The sequence below is a fragment of the Mobula birostris genome, chromosome 7 (assembly GCF_030028105.1).
Source record: "Mobula birostris isolate sMobBir1 chromosome 7, sMobBir1.hap1, whole genome shotgun sequence".
Lineage (NCBI taxonomy): Eukaryota > Metazoa > Chordata > Chondrichthyes > Myliobatiformes > Myliobatidae > Mobula > Mobula birostris.
In genome coordinates, this window is record NC_092376.1 from 137,155,494 (window position 1) to 137,173,010 (window position 17,517).

Genomic DNA, 17,517 nt, shown 5'->3' on the forward strand with positions numbered 1-17,517 from the left:
GGATGTTAGGGATAAATTTGTCCTTGTGAGGAAGATAAAGAATGGTAGGGTGAAGGAACCATGAGTGACAAGTGAGGTGGAAAATTTAGTCAGGTGGAAAAAGGCAGCATACATGAGGTTTAGGAAGAAAGGATCAGATGGGTCTATTGAGGAATATAGGGAAGCAAGAAAGGAGCTTAAGAAGGGGCTGAGAAGGCCTTGGCGAGTAGGGTAAAGGAAAACCCCAAGGCATTCTTCAACTATGTGAAGAAAAAAAGGATGACAGGAGTGAAGGTAGGACCGATTAGAGATAAAGGTGGGAAGATGTCCCTGGAGGCTGTGGAAGTGAGCGAGGTCCTCAATGAATACTTCTCTTCGGTATTCACCAATGTGAGGGAACTTGATGATGGTGAGGACAATATGAGTGAGGTTGATGTTCTGGAGCATGTTGATATTAAGAGAGAGGAGGTGTTGGAGTTGTTAAAATACATTAGGACGGATAAGTACCTGGGACATGATGGAATATTCCCCAGGCTGCTCCACGAGGCGAGGGAAGAGATTGCTGAGCCTCTGGCTAGGACCTTTATGTCCTTGTTGTCCACCGGAATGGTACCGGAGGATTGGAGGGAGGTGAATGTTGTCCCCTTGTTCAAAAAAGGTAGTAGGGATGTCCGGGTAATTATAGACCAGTGAGCCTTACGTCTGTGGTGGGAAAGCTGTTGGAAAAGATTCTTAGAGATAGGATCTATGGGCATTTAGAGAATCATGGTCTGATCAGGGACAGTCAGCATGGCTTTGTGAAGGGCAGATTGTGTCTAACAAACCTGATAGAGTTCTTTGAGGAGGTGACCAAGCATATAGATGAAGATAGTGCAGCGGATGTGATCTATATGGATTTTAGTAAGGCATTTGACAAGGTTCCACACAGTAGGCTTATTCAGAAAGTCAGAAGGCATGGGATCCAGGGACATTTGTCCAGGTGGATTCAGAATTGGCTTGCCTGCAGAAGGCAGAGTGTCATGGTGGAGGAAGTACATTCAGATTGGAGGATTGTGACTAGTGGTGTCCCACAAGGATCTGTTCTGGGGCCTCTACTTTTCGTGATTTTTATTAACGACCTGGATGTGCGGGTAGAAGGGTGGGTTGACAAGTTTGTAGACGACACAAAGGTTGGTGGTGTTGTAGATAGTGTAGAGGATTGTCAAAGATTGCAGAGAGACATTGATAGGATGCAGAAGTGGGCTGAGAAGTGGCAGATAGAGTTCAACCCGGAGAAGTGTGAGGTGGTACACTTTGGAAGGACAAACTCCAAGGCAGAGTACAAAGTAAATGGCAGGATACTTGGTAGTGTGGAGGAGCAGAGGGATCTTGGGGTACATGTCCACAGATCCCTGAAAGTTGCCTCACAGGTGGATAGGGCAGTTAAGGAAGCTTATGGGGTGTTTGAAGCACCTTCAATTACTCCAAAAGACTGAGGTTTGGTAAAATACTGAAAGGCTTTTATTCGCTGTACAATACGACCTCCACAGTGAGTGTCTGCCCCCGGACTGAGGGGGAGGGGCAAGGCGAACACCTTTATACAGGACTCTGTGGGAGGAGCCACAGGGGCAGTCAGCAGAGGGGTGTGTCCAGACAGGTAACCGAGTTACAACATATATACATGGTTTACCACAGTGTTAGCTTTCATAAGTCGAGGGATAGAGTTTAAGAGTCGTGATGTAATGATGCAGCTCTATAAAACTCTGGTTAGGCCACACTTGGAGTACCGTGTTCAGTACTGGTCACCTCACTATAGGAAGGATGTGGAAGCATTGGATAGGGTAGAGATTAGATTTACCAGGATGCTGCCTGGTTTAGTGAGTATGCATTATGATCAGAGATTAAGGGAGCTAGGGCTTTACTCTTTGGAGAGAAGGAGGATGAGAGGAGACATGATAGAGGTGTACAAGATAATAAGAGGAATAGATAGAGTGGATAGCCAGCACCTCTTCCCCAAGACATCACTGCTCAGTACAAGAGGACATGGCTTTAAGGTAAGGAGTGGGAAGTTCAAGGGGGATATTAGAGGAAGGTTTTTTACTCAGAGAGTGGCTGTTGCGTGGAATGCACTGCCTGAGTCGATGGTGGAGGCAGATACATTAGTGAAGTTTAAAAGACTACTAGACAGGTATATGGAGGAATTTAATTTGGAGGCTTATATGGGAGGCAGGGTTTGAGGGTCAGCACAACATTGTGGGCTGAAGGGCCTGTACTGTGCTGTACTATTCTATGTTCTAAGTTCTATTCCGGACCATAGCTCTCCATACCACTCCCACCAAGCACCTATTCAAATTTCTCTTACATGCGAGGTCACATTTATCAGTTCCACTGTGATGCCACTTCCAGGAAACACTGTACTTGCACTACTTCACCGCATATTCCACCTACGATGCCACGTCCAGGTCACGATGTACTTGCACTCGTAAATCCCCCTGTTCTATAACTCTTTCCAGTGTCTTATGGTTCACAGTGAAATTTCTAATCTGGTTTGATTTTTCCAAAATACAACATCACATACTTCTCTGAATGGCAAGTAATTGGCCATATCGCAGTCCACTTACCTAACTGATCAAGATCCCTTCGTACTCTTCATAGCCTTTTTCCACTGTGCACAATTCCATGTCTTTGTCACCACCTTAAATAATGGTACAACATTAGCCACAGTCCAGTCTTCCAGAACCTTACCTATGGTTAAAGGTGATGCAGGTATTTCTGTAAGGGCCACCACATTGTCTTCCCTAGCTTCCCACAGGGTCCAAGGATGTACTTGGTTAAGCCTTGGGGATTTATCTATCTTAGTGTGTTTTAAGACCACTGGTACCTCGCCTTTGCTAATTCATATATGGTCTAAGGCCATAGCTCATTTGCCTCAATTCCTAAGTTTTCATGATCTTTTCCACAGTGAAAACTGATGAGACTTTTTCATTAAGAATCTCACTCTTCTCCTGTGGTTCCAAACATAAATGGCCACACTTGCTTTAAGGGGACCTAATCTCTCCCCAGCCACATTTTTCCAATTAATATATAGAATCCCTTAGCATTTTCCTTACTCTTGCATGCCAGAACTTTTTCATGCCCTCTTTATGCCCTCCTGGTTTCCCTGTGTGCTTCTGCACTTCTACTTATCAAGAGTTTGTTTGATTCCAAGTGCCTAAACCTAACATATGGATTCTTCCTGGTCAGAGCCTCAACATCTCTTGTTGACCAAGGATTTTTAAACTTGCCAGCCTTGCTCTTTACTGCAACAGGAACACGTTGTTCCTGAATACTTGATATTATACTTCTAAAGGACTACCACTTGACATGACTTTCCTTCACCATCAAACAGTCTCACTCAACTGAGCTCTGAATATTTCTACCTAATGCCTTCAAAATTGTCTATACCAATGCTTAAGACCTGCAGTAAAACCTAGAAAACATCCATGCCTGGACTGACAGATGGCAAGTATTCATGCCACACATGCTAGACAATGATGATGTCTAATAAGAGAAAATCAACTATCACCTCTGATATTCAACTTTCCAAAGCCTGCCCACCATCTTCATGGCTCAAGTCAGTGTGACAGAATACTCTCCATGTCCCTGGATGAGGATAGCTTTAACAATACTCAAGAAGCTCCACACCAGACAGGACATAGCAGCCTGTATGACACCCCATTCACAACCATTGATTCACTCCACCACTGAAGCAAAATAGCATCAATTTGTACCACCTACAAGATGCACTGTAGTAACTCACCAAGACTCCCTGGAGATCAACTTCCAAATCCACAGCCTCTAACAGCTAAGAGGACAAGTGTAAAAGAATGGAAATACTCCCATATGGAAATTGCCCTCCAAGATGCACACCAATTTGATTTGGACCTTCTTTCTTTGATTCTTACTTTCCCTTGCTGGGTCAAAAACTTGGACCTCTCTTCCTGTCAGCCTTGTGAGCATACCTCAAGCACTGCAGTAGTTCAAATAATGCAACTCGGCACCAACTTCTCAAAGAGGGACAACTAGAGCCAGGCATTTAAATGCTGACTCAACCTGAAAAGCTCTCATCCTTTGAATCAATAAAATAAATTGTGGAAATCTTGTTCCTCAGTGATGACCTGCGAAGTTTATGACCCAATACATGAAGGAAGCCAACTGTAACAATGTCAGCTTTTTAATGGATATTGCCAGCATCTGATCGGTATATCATGTCTTCATATCTGAAACATTAGTTCTGTGTGTCAAATGTATCCATAAGTTACAGAATGAGTGGTGAGAATTAACCCCCTAACACGATAATACACCGGAAGCAGAGGCCAAAAGTGTTGGTGGAGGTACTCACGGCTGCCTAAGCAGCGGGTGTGTTCATACTCAGTACTAATCAACAAGCTGCTAGAACTTACCCCTGTACCTCCCTTTGCAACTGGATCTTTGACTTCCTCATTGGGAGACTACAGTCAGTGCAGAACAGAAATAATGTCTCCTCCTCACTGACAACCAACACAGCTTAGCCCACTGCTCTACTCTCTCTACACCCACGAGTGTGTGGCTAGGCACAGTTCAAACACCATCTGTAAATCTGCTCATGACACAACCACTGCTGGCAGAATTTCAGATGGTGATGAGGAGGCACACTGGAGTGAGATAGGTCATCTGATTGAATGGTGTTGTATCAACAATCTTTCACAATATGAGTAAGACCAGGGAATTGATTGTAGACATCAGGAAGGATATATCTATCTATCTCTCTCTCTGTACTTGGGAGGATGGAAGACTGGAATTTCTCTTGGCGAACAAGTTGTGGCAAATAAATGAAGTTTCAGTCAAGAACCATGTTGACTCTACTGACCACAATTCTATTAGTTTTAAGACAGTGATGGAAAGGGTAGGCCAGGTCCACAAGTTAGGGTCCAAAAATAAGCAGGGCTAACTTTGGTGGGATTAGACAGGATCAGCAGAGGTCGATTGGATGAGTCCATTTGATGCAAAATAAATGAATGGCAAGAGGGAGGCTTTTAACAGAGTGATAGAAAGTGTGTAGAAGTAGCATCTTCTTGTTAGAGTGAAGGGTAAACATGGCAAGTTTAAGGAACATTGGCTGATGGGAGTGATTTCATGCTCTGGTCAAGAAAAAAGAAAGCATACATTGAGTTTAGGTGCTTGGGATGAGTGAATCCCTTGATGACAAGAAAAAAAAAGCTAAGAATACTTTTGAGAGTGATATCAAGAAGGGAAGGAGGGTAAGAGGTGGATCTGGCAGGTAAGTTTAAGAAAAATCCCAAGCAATTCTATGGCTATGTTAAGAGTAAAAAGGTGTCTAGGGAGGGAGCAGGTCCTCTTGGAGATCAGCAAGGCTGCCTATTTCTTGCACTTCTCCTTCATTCAATAAGATTTACTATCAGTACTCCCTCTACCCAAGATCAACAAGAGAGTGGAATCTTCTGCCGCCAGACCTGCGCAGTATTTCTGACATTAATATTTTTAAAGATAAACTCAATCAAATTGATCTAAGGGATCTAGTCAAAGAAGCTTATTTTACAATTTAACTCCAAAGCCGTTCACACCGACTGAGCGTTATAACAACCGTCCGGCAGTGCTTGCGCAGTGCCAAGCAGACACAGAAGCAGAGGAACTGCATGAGAAGAGTGGGATTTTTAATCAAAATACCTTCTGTGTCAACCAAGGAGAACATTATAGTCGCTCAAGAGAAAAGAGAAACAAGTGGAGATGTTTTGGAAAACATTCATATTACCATAGAGCAGGTATTTGCAGTCTTGCAGTATATTAAGATTAATAATTCCCCAAAATTTGACGGAGTACATCTTTAGACTTTGTGGAAGACTAGAGAGGAGGTCCTTGCAGTGATATTTGCTTCCTCATACATACACTAAGACTGGAAAGTAGTTAACGTTTTTCTATTGGCAAGGTCAAACCAGAGAACTGATCAACCTGCCATCAGTAATGGAGAACTTTGGGTATATATTTGTATAAGTGATTTGGATACGAATGCATTGCCCTTAATGAGTAAATCTATAGATAATACAAAATAAGGAGGTGCTGTTGATAGTGAAGAAGGTTATCATAGATTACAGGGGAATCTTGATCAGTTAAGGAAGTGGGTTGAAGAGTGGCAAAAGGATTTCACTATCGATAAATATGAGATTGATGTATTTTGGAAACTGAGGTAGGACTTGTACTATAAATGGTTGGGCACTAGGGAGTATAATGGAATAGAGGTGCTTAGGCATAGTTCATTGAAAGTAGCATCACAGTAGTAGATTGGGTGGTAAAAATAGCATTTAACATACTGTCCTTCATTGATCAGGGCACTGCGTATAGCAGTTGGACTGTTATGTTTCAGTTGTATGAGCTGTTGGTAAGGCTACACTTGGAATACTAAGTGCAGTTTTGGTCACCTAAACTGTTATAGGAAAGATGTCGTTAAACTGCAAAGAGTACAGCAAATATCTACAAGCATGTTTCTAGGACTAGTGTGCTTGAGTAGTAGGAAGAGGTTGGCCTGCCTGTGAATTTATTTCTTAAAGCCTAAGAAAGTAAGGGGTGATCTTATTAAGGTGTATAAAATTATGAGGAGCATAGGGAGGGAGAATTCAGTCTTTTTTCCCCCAGGGAAAGGGAATCAACAACTAGGGGCCATAGGTTTAAGGCAGGAGGGCAAAGATGATAAAGGGGTCTGAGAGGCAATTTCTTTACACAGAGGGTGGTCTGTATATGGACTTGGCAGACCAAGTGGTTGAAGCAGATACAATGCTACCATTTAAGAAAAACTTGTATGGGTACATGAAGGGTTGGGGCTGAGAGCAATATTAGTTAAACACAGGAAATTGGGGATAGCTGCATGGGTGCCATTGTCAGCGTGGCCTCGTGCTGAAATCTTTGTTGTATTGGTCTATGACTTCATGAATCTAGTTCACAACACTCCAATATGCCCTAAACAATGTTCAATTTAAACTTAAAATGTTTTCTGCTCTTCAATTTTCTCTGTCTAGAAAAGAACCCTACTGCTTTGATTTATTTTGTATAGCTTTATTAACTTGCATTGCCATTCCTGCTGAACTGAGTTGTGATATCATCCCCTTACTAATTCCCCAGTTGTTCTCCAACAATGAATTTGAGGCCTCCTCATTCTTCAGCCCAAAATGCATTTTTCTGCGACTAATCGCATTGAATTTCCTTTGGCAAGCACCAGCTTATTCTTGCAAACAGAAGTATTTCTTCTTCTATATCCTTTTGTAAATCAGGCTAATTAATATGTTTCTGTTCCTGTCTTGAGTGTATTCATCCACAGCTCTCTGGACTTAATTATCTTTCAGGGACCTGAATTTGATGCCAATCTTTAGTGCTGTCTGTGTGGAATCTGTACGGTCTCACTTTGACTGTGTGATTTATTTCCCCCCCCCCCCCCCCCGAGTTCTCCCACTTTCTGTGCACATCCCAAGAATGTGCTGATTGGTTGATAAATTACCTTAGTTGGTAGGAGAATCATAGTGAATTTGATGGACATGTCACAGACGAGCTTACAGGGAAATAAATGGGGATGAGATAGAGTAATTGCTCTGACAGCTAGCAGGTGAATGACCACATACAATGGCACAAGGGAAAAATAAGAATTGGAAGAAAGTAGGCTACCAACATTTTACAAAACATCACAAGTTCACTTGCACACCACATAATTTCATCCCATATAATTTTACTTAGACCCACTGATGCAAACAGAAATGCCAAATACAACGATCATCTCCTAATGCCAAATGATCCTTATTTATTTGCATATTCTGTAGTTCTGTTAGTTATTTAAACACTTACACAATAAAGCTAAATTCTGTTGTGTAGCTAACATTTCCAAATCTATTTATTGATTGTTACTTATGCCTGACCACAGAAGTAACAACAAGAACACCTAATTAGGCTTTCAAACATTTAAAAGCAGATGTTCAATAGCATGCTTTTCTCAGCAAGGTGTTTCCTGTGGATGATAAGCTTTATGCTTCAAGCTGCTGGTTTAATTGCTATCAAATATTATATTTTTTTAACAGAACAGAGAGTTAAAAGCCTGGAAAAAGTTGTAATGCATCATATATCACCATATGCTCTTTGCAGTATAATTTACTTGATACTTGAATGATTTGCTAAGATTACCATAAACTAATGGTTTGAAGTTGACTGACAGATTATTAAATTAATGGCTAGTTCTTGATTTTTTTTCTAGAATGACTGAGAATTTGGAATTGAGCTTAACAAAAACGTTACAATTCATTGACAAAATATTTCATGCAATACAACCATATTTGTTTTGTCTGGGATAATTGAGAACAAGTATTGATAAAAATTTTCTTCATATTTTGAGGAGTTCTCGGAATCAGGGTCCAGTGGCATTTCACCAAGCTAACAAGAAAATTTCCTGTAATTATATAGCATATCAGAACAAATTTATGATTACACTCAGAATCCCAGCTGCACAGGCACCTGTAATCAATCAAATCAGGATCAAAATCAAGTTTAATTATCATTCAACCCTACATGAATTCAACTAAATGAGATAGTATTCCAAGGTGAAAAACATACACAACACTTGAATCAAAATAGAAAGCAAAAAAAAATAGTCATACTAAAAGAAAACATGTATAGCCCAAGTCCCTGAGCAACACATCCTGCAGATTGATGGTGCAGTTCATGGCAGTGCACTACTCCTGCAATCCCTCCTGTCATTCAACCAATCGAACACCGGAGGGCAGCATCTACGGGAGAGCTCAGCCCCCAACCGAGCACGGACACCATGGTACACCACTTCCAGCATCTCCTCTCCTGTGCTGCAGCAACAGGCAATTCTATGGCTTGAGGCCTAGTCCTTGCTACTACTGAGGCCACACGGCTTCCCTGCTGTCTGTTGCCCTGCCAGAATCGGGTAACAGGCCTGCAGCATCCTGCATTATCACTGTTCAACATGGTCTTGTGAATGCAAGAGAAACATCCAAGACAATCGTCCACGGTTCCACTGCCCGTCCCCCTCACGCACCAAATCTGGCGCCTTCTTGTACCAGGTAGCAACACGGTCTGCACCAAGTCCAGCTCCTCTAACACTCAGTGCAGCTCCTCTGAGCCCAGTCCAGTTACTCTCATGCTCCGTTCTGCTCCTCCAGCACCCTATCCAGCTCCCCCTATCAACAAGCAGCTCACTGATGGGGCAGACTTGCAGTACCCAAAGTTCTTTGAATCCTGTATTGTCTTGCAATCATTAAAAAGACATTTAACAAAGAAAAGTAAAAAAACATCTTGGTTGGCCTGGATGAGGCTGCTGTGTCTGAATGCACTGCCATCTTACTGAAAGTTTTATATTGATATCTATGGGAAATATTAATAACTTTCTTAGAGTCATAGAATCATAGTCACAGACAACTACAACACAGAAGTAGGCCCTTAAGCCCATGTAATCCATACCAAACTGTTATTCTGCTTAGTCCCATTGACCTACACCTGGGCCATACCCCTCCCGTCCATCTATTTAATCAAACTTCTCTTAAATGTTGCAATCAAACCCATATTCCCCAGCTCTACTGGCAGCATGATCCACACTCACACTACCCTCTGAGTGAAAAAGTTCTCCCGAAGGTTCTTCATAAATATTTCATCTCTCACCCTTAACCTTTGACCTCTAGAGCTAGTCTCTTTCAACCATGGTGGAAATAGCCTGCTTGCAATTACCCTATCTATACACTTCACAACTCTGTCAAATCTTCCCTCAGTCGCCTGTGCTCCAGGTTTTAATATCAAGTTCAAGTACGTTTAATTACCATTCAGCCTTACATGAATATAGCAAAACAAAACAACACTTTTCTGGGGCCAAGGTGCAAAGCAAATTGCCAACAGCACACAGCTAGCTGCAGATAGCACACATGGATATGATCTCAGAAGAGCATACAGCCTCAGAAAAGTAATATAGCCCAAGCCCCTGAATGGCATGACTGAACTCGTGTTGGTTCAGCTTGTTCTTCCACTGAGCGAACACGGGACGGCAGAACCAAGCTAACACCAGAGAGTAGCAGACAGGAGGGGCCAGACCCAACCCAACATGATTCCAATGCAACCAGCAGAAGTGCCTTCTCTCACCCCTGGGTGTCTGCAACAAGCTGCTTCATCCAAGGCAACCTCATGGCTGAGACCTAGTTCTTGCCACAGCTGAGGCAAAGCAGCTCCCCTGCTGTTGGTCTCACCAATAGACGGACTTGCAGTATTATGTTATTAATGTCCACCAGGGTCCTACAATACCAATAAAAGCCTCGAAGATAATCACTCACTCTGTTTGTTGGATTACGGACTGTTACGGCAAAACAGTACGCAACAAGTCTAGGCACCAACACAACAATAATACATAATAAGTCCAGCTCCAGCTCTATACTGATGTCCAACAGAGCTTTATGATCCCAATAACAACATCCAAGATAATCACTTGCTCCGGTGGGATCACTTACTTTATTTTGGATCACACAATGTATCGGCACAATGGTATGCAACAAGTCCAGGCCACAACAGAACAATGATATGCAATAAATCAGCTCCATTGCTACTCAGCAACTTGCTGATGAGATTTCCTTTCAGTACTTGATGTTCTAAGTATCCAGCAGGGCATTGCAATCGCAAAGAAGGACCTAAAGGATGAACAATGGACCCTGAGTGGGCTGTCATCCTACCGGAAGCACCTAAATTATTCAACTTTTACCTATAAATCACATCCTCAAGTCCCAACTGCATCCTTGTAAATTTGTTCTGTGCTCTTTCAATCTTGTTGATATATTTCCTGTTGGTAGGTGACCAAAACTGCAAATAATATTCAAGATTTGGCCTTGCCAATGTCTTAGATGATTTTAAAATAACATGCCTGCTCTTCTTCTGAATACTCTGATTTATGAACGTCAATGTGCCAAAAGCTCTCTTTATGATCTTATTTAGCTGTGATGTCACTTTCAAGGAATTGTGATCTGCATCTGTAGATGGCATTCCCACATTCTCTGTGCCCTACCGCTCACTATGTATGTCCCATGCTGGCTTGTCCTCCCAAAGGCAACACCACACAATGACCTGCATTAGATTTTTATGCCATTTTTCTAGCTTGTTCAGATTTTGCTGCAAACTCTGATGACCTTTCTTGCTGTCCATTGTGCACAATCTTGGAGTCACCGACAAGTTTCCTGATCCAGTTTACCATATTATCATCCAGATCATTGATATATACGACAAACAACAATGGACCAAAAGCAACACACACAAAATATTGGAGGAACTCAGCAGGTCGGGCAGCATCCGTGGAAATGAATGGATAGTTGACATTTTGGGCTGAGAGCCCTCTTCAGGACTGGAAAAGAAGGGGGACAATGCCAAAATAAAAAGGTGGGGGAGGGGAAGGTGGCTAGCTAGAAGGTGATAGGTTAAGCTAGGTGGGTAGGGAAGGTAAAGGGAATAGCATTTTTACAGAAGACAGGGTGGGAAGAGGTATTGTCAAGATAAATGTGGTAATCCGTAGGTTTAAAAAAAAGATGCAGTCAACATTTTATCTCCAAAGATGGAGACAGATTGAAAAAGGGGAGAGACGTGTCAGAAACAAACCAAGTGAATTTAAGTTCAGGATTGAAGTTGGAGGCAAAGTTAATGAAATTGATGACAGCAGCATGGGTGCATGAAGCAGCACCAATGCAGTTGTTAGTGTAGTTGGGGAGCATTCGAGGAAGGCTTGGAACGTGGACTGTTCCATGTAGCCAACGAAAAGGCTGGCATAGCTGGGCCCATGGCTACCCCTTAAGTCTGGAGAAAGTGGGAGGAGCCAAAGGAGAAATTGTCGGGAGTGAGCATGGACCAATCACAAATCCCTGTGTGACACAGGCCTCTGGTCAGAGAGACAACCGTCAGCTACCACTCTCTGGCTTCTCCCATTAGGCCAATTAATTAATTCATCATCCTGAATGAAAGTGTCTGAACCTTCTGGACCAGCCTCCCATGCAGGACTTTGTCAAAGGCCTTGCATGTAGGCCATGTCTACTGTTTTACCTTTATCAACTTTCCTGGTTATTTCCTTGAAAAATTTGATAAGATTAGTGAGACACACCAAGACACATTGACTAGATCAAATCAAATACTTCAATCTATCCAAATATATCCTGAGAATACCTTTGAATGATGTACCCACTACTGACATTAGGCTCACTGGCCTATAACTTGCCTCTTTATTCTCAGAGCCTTTCTTGAGCAACACAACATTAGCTATCCTCCAGTCCCTTGGTAATTCACCTGTGGCTGAGAATGTTTTAAATATCTGTTATAGCCCCTTCAATTTTTGTACTAGCCTCTCACAAGGCCTGTTAGGACTCCTTATCAGGCCCTAGAATTTATCCACCCTAATCTACCCCTAGACAGCAATCGCCTCCTCTTCTGTAATCCAAATGAGTTTACTACTATTTTGCCTCATTCCTATTAACTTTGTGTCTGTCTCCCAAATAAATACACATGCAAAAAATCCATTTAAGATCTCGCCCCCAATCTCTTTTGACTCATGCACAGCTGATCTTCAAGTGAACCAATTTTGTCACCTTCTTATATTGTATTCTATCATGATTTCTATCCCCCCAGCCTGCAACTTTATCTTTGGTATACTTTTGAAATCCAATCTCATTCTGACCTTTATACATTCTGTAGCCAAGCTTGCAACTAAAATGCATTACCAACCTTAAAGAATTTGGATAGTTGTTCTGCAGAGGCAGTTTTATGGCCTTCACACATAAAATTTGACAGGACTTTATGTCCTGGCTTGTTATGAGTATTGAAGAACTTTTTAATAAATATTTAAAACCGATTGTGAGCTGAAAGTAATATTAAGAACCCTCCACCTCCGAAGTCTAGATATTCACAAGACTTGTAAATCCACAAAAAAGTAACAACTGTGGTTCCACCAGATATGGTCTAATACCAAAACTCCTTTGGAAATATCCTTGTTGAAATGAAATCCATTAATCAAGAAATCAATATAATGATAAACCCAGAACCTTTCCTATCCAGAAATCTATAAGCAACACACATCAAAGTTGCTGGTGAACGCAGCAGGCCAGGCGGCACCTCTAGGAAGAGGTACAGTCGACGTTTCAGGCCGAGACCCTTCGTCAGGAACGTCAACTGTACCTCTTCCTTGAGATGCTGCCTGGCCTGCTGTGTTCACCAGCAACTTTGATGTGTGTTTCTTGAATTTCCAGCATCTGCAGATTTCCTCGTATTTGTGTTTTTAAAGAAATCTCTAAGTCAATATGTTCAACAATCAATGAAATTACTCTTGCTTAATGGCTAGTTGCTCCATTGGACCAGTTTACGGAATTGACGCATTCACAGGCTTATAATAAACAAACAGAATAAAGATAGAACAATGTGTGCTGAAGGATATTTAGAGTTACTTAGTCTATTCCTTGCATGAGGTAGAGCTTGATTGCAGGTTGGTGATTTATTGAGTTATAGTACTGGAGGCTGTGAGTCTTATGACTGCGTTTAAATTGCTAAATGGCAAAATAGTGACAGTTTGGAACGTCCCTTGAGCCTTGTGCAACAAGAAATGGATTCAGGTGATTTCTGTTGTACACAAGGCCAGGAGGTTTGGGTATTTTAGAATCAATGAAGGATTTGCAGCCTCTACCTAGGATGACAGAGTGACATGGACTTCAGCTGAAAGGTCATTGTAAAGAAAGCGGAGAACACAGCCAATGTGCCGGAGAAAGCAGATAATGTGTGGTAGGGATTGTTCGCTAAATAGGCTTTCAGCTGTGGTGACTGCAGTCAAGTATGAGTGAAATGCATGCATCACTCGAGCAACAGTAGATTACTGGGTGTTATGGAACAACATTCGTAATTAGGAAATATTAATTAGGAAATATTAATTATTAATAAAAAGAACCAGCCTTCAAACTTATAAATGTAATGAAATAATTATTTTCCAGATTGCAGTGACAGTTACCTGAATAAACACCATTGTCTGTGCAGGGAGTAGATTCCTGACTCAAAGTGAAAGGCCACTAGGAGACTATAATTCATTGTATGCTGTATATCATGTATTGCACTGTGCTGCTGCTACCAAGTAACACATTTCATGATGCTCTGCAAACTGAGAGGCATTTGAACCAAATATTACGCATCTTGAAATGTTGGTTTATTTGTGGCATAGATGAAGGAATGACTCCATCCCAAATCCAGAAAGGGATAATGGGAATTTCCAAACCGCCACTATTTTTCTATTTAGCAATCCAATCCAAGCTTGGTGGTAGCTTTATTGTTTTCTTTAATCAATACATGGGGTGCTTGTGTATCCAAAGGTCTACCCCTCACAAAGCCGCACTTAAAAAAAAGATGTTTTGCAAGACTTGTCCTTGTCCTCAGAAGTTTTTAGAATGAATGTGAACCACACTGTGATCTATTGCTTTATCATGGTTGCCAATAGTGAGATTTTTGGCATGACACGTGACAAAGCAGTGTTGGTACATTTTGCAATACAAGTTAAGTGGCCACAGTTACAATTCATGAGTAGTATGATTGAGCCATGAATGGAAAATGTTGAAAGAAATCCATGTTTTTTTTTGTTGCAAGTGACAGACTTGCAAGTCACCGATTTTTGCTTCCATCTTCAGCTGCAAAGACATAAAAGTTGATGGCAGCTTTGTTGGCTGCAGCTATCAGGATTCAAGATACTTGTGAAATTGGTTTAAGCAAGTACCAAATATCCATTCCTATAGTTCAATGGCACAACTTTATCAGACAGAATTAACACTTAAATGTTGTTGCAGATTTGAGGTGGATGCTGAACCTGGTAAATAATAGTCCAAGTTTAGAGGAACTACAGGACCATCATGGACTAGCAAGGCTGGTTGATTGGCATTACATAACATTCAGTCTTTCTACCACAAGGACAATTGGTAAAATTCCATCTTCCCCAGAACATATTGGTACAATTCAACATCGCCATCAGAGAGAGCATTCTCATGTCAGCCATTACTGCCTGATTTGGTGCACCATCCTCTCCTAATCAAGATAAAGTACAGCAAACTGTCAGGACAGCAGAAAAAGTCATTGGCTGCTGTCTACCGTCACTCCAGCACTTGCATGGTTCCAAGACAAAGAAATGGGCAGGAAATATCATTGCTGACATTACCCACCCAACAAATTGCTTCTTTTTTCTTCAAAAACTCCCTTCTGGAAAGAGCTATAGGGCTATTAAAACAAAAACTTCATGGAATGTTAAAAAATTCTTCCCCAGACAGTTAATCAGATCAGCAATTCTAGTTAGAACACCCCCCGCCCGACAATCCTTTCTCTATAACCTAAGTCACTGCACAACACTGAAAATACTTCAAGCCACTTTTTACAATACTGTTTAAATTGTATGTACATTCTGGTATTTATGTATATTTATTTCATTTGCCATTTCTAAATGTATTTTTTATATAATTCAACATGTTGTAATTGTTATTGTTTTTATGCATATCGCACCAACATTGCCACAGCAAGTTCCTAACTGGTGTAAATGTAGATGGCAAATACAGCTGATAAAGTTGAAAGGTTGATACAATAGTACAGATCGTATACTTCCTGCCTTACAGATTCAGTGAGCTGAGTTCTAGCCCGACCTTTAATTCTGTATGTGTGGAGTTTGCATATTTTCCACAACAGTAGTTTCCTCCAGTTGCTCTGGTTTCCACCTACACTGCAAAGATCCATGGGTTGGTAGGGAGACTGGAAACTAAGTTGCTCTGAGAGTGTGGATGTGCAAGAATTTAAGGGGAATTGATATGAGTTGTGGGAGACTATGAAACATGGTAGGATTAGTGTAAATGAGCACTTCAATAGGTACATTTATCAGAGAAATGTATACAATATACATCCTGAAGTTCTTTTTTCTTCGCAAACATCCACAGAAAAAGAGTGCACCAATGAATGAATGACAGTTAAATGTTAGAACCCCAAAGCCCCCCAGTCCCCCCCCACACTTAAGTAGCAGCAAAGCAACGACCTCCCTCCCCCACCAACAAAAAAGCATCTGCACCCTCCACTGAGCAGTCAAGTGTGCAGCAAAGCATCAATAAAGACACAGACTTGCAGTACCACAAAGACTACTCATTCACCCAGTAATTTGACATATTAATAAGTGAGTAAGAGTTGTCCCTGCTTCACAACTGGGGTGGGGGGGGGGAGAGGGCACACAGACATAACAAAACAACTCGGTGATTTATGGTGTTAAAAGTCTGTTGCATCTCTTTTTCCGAGCTCTGTGCCCAAAGAACTCGGGTCTCTGGGCATACAGCCAGCTCACTGCTTTGAATTCTTCGTGTACTTCCACACCACAGCAGGCTGCAGCACCAACCTCGAATCCATCTGCCTCCAGAGCCATGAAAATCTGGCGCCCTAAAGGCACGCTAGTCTTCCAGACCGCATCCTTGGCATATCAAAAAGCGGCCAGTTGTGAGGCCTTGAGAGTGAGTCGCAATTCTGCATGGAACCAAAGTCAGCGTGCGTTGCTGCTCAGTGTGGGTTGGGTGGATCAATGAGTCTGCTTTTGTGCTGTATGACTATGACTTTATTTACAAAACACATTATGCTTAGTTTTACAGTCTGCTCTGATATCTCCTCCAAAATGTGCAATCTTTGGTACCAACAAGGACAAAGGAAGCAGCTACAATGAAGTACCACCACCAGCAGATTCCACTTCAGGTTGGGCACTGTCCTGATTAGGACTACATTGGAGTTAAACCTGTGATCTATTCAAGGTCTAAATCCTGCAATGCTCTAGGAGCACTACTGAATTACTTTTACCAGTAGAACAGCAGAAGTTCTAAAAGGTGGCTGAACACTACTTTTACAAAGAAAGTTATAGATGGGTAATAAATAGCTTTTCCATGAATGCCCAGACCTGAAAATGAACATCAAATAAAAGATTGTATAATCTGTAATGTGGAATTTATGAAGCCTGCATGGTAAGAAAAAATAAACAACCAGCAGTTATTGTTGTCTTGCAAAGGAGACAATTGTTAAGTGAGTGATGTGTATACAACATCACTCCATAATCTGAAGCCTAGCCCTTGATACATTTTTGAAAAAGGGAATAACCACTTAAAGAGATGTTATTATTGTGATAACACATGACATTAGCACGAGGACAAACTCAGAACAGAGTTTGAGGAATAGAGATGAGGAATTCCTTTAGCCAGAGAGTGGTGAATCTGTAGAATTATTTGCCACAGACAGTTGTGGAGGCCAAGTCCTTATGTGTATTTACAGCAGAAGTTATATTCTTGATTGGTCAGGGCACAAAAGGATATAGGGTGAAGGCAGGAGATAGGGGCTGAGAGGAAAATTGGATCAGTCATGATGAAATGGCAAAGCAGACATGATGAGCTAAATGGCCTAATTCTGCTCCTATGTCTTATGGTCCTAAGGAGTGCAAACATGAAATGTATGTTTGAACTAATTGTACTATCAAAA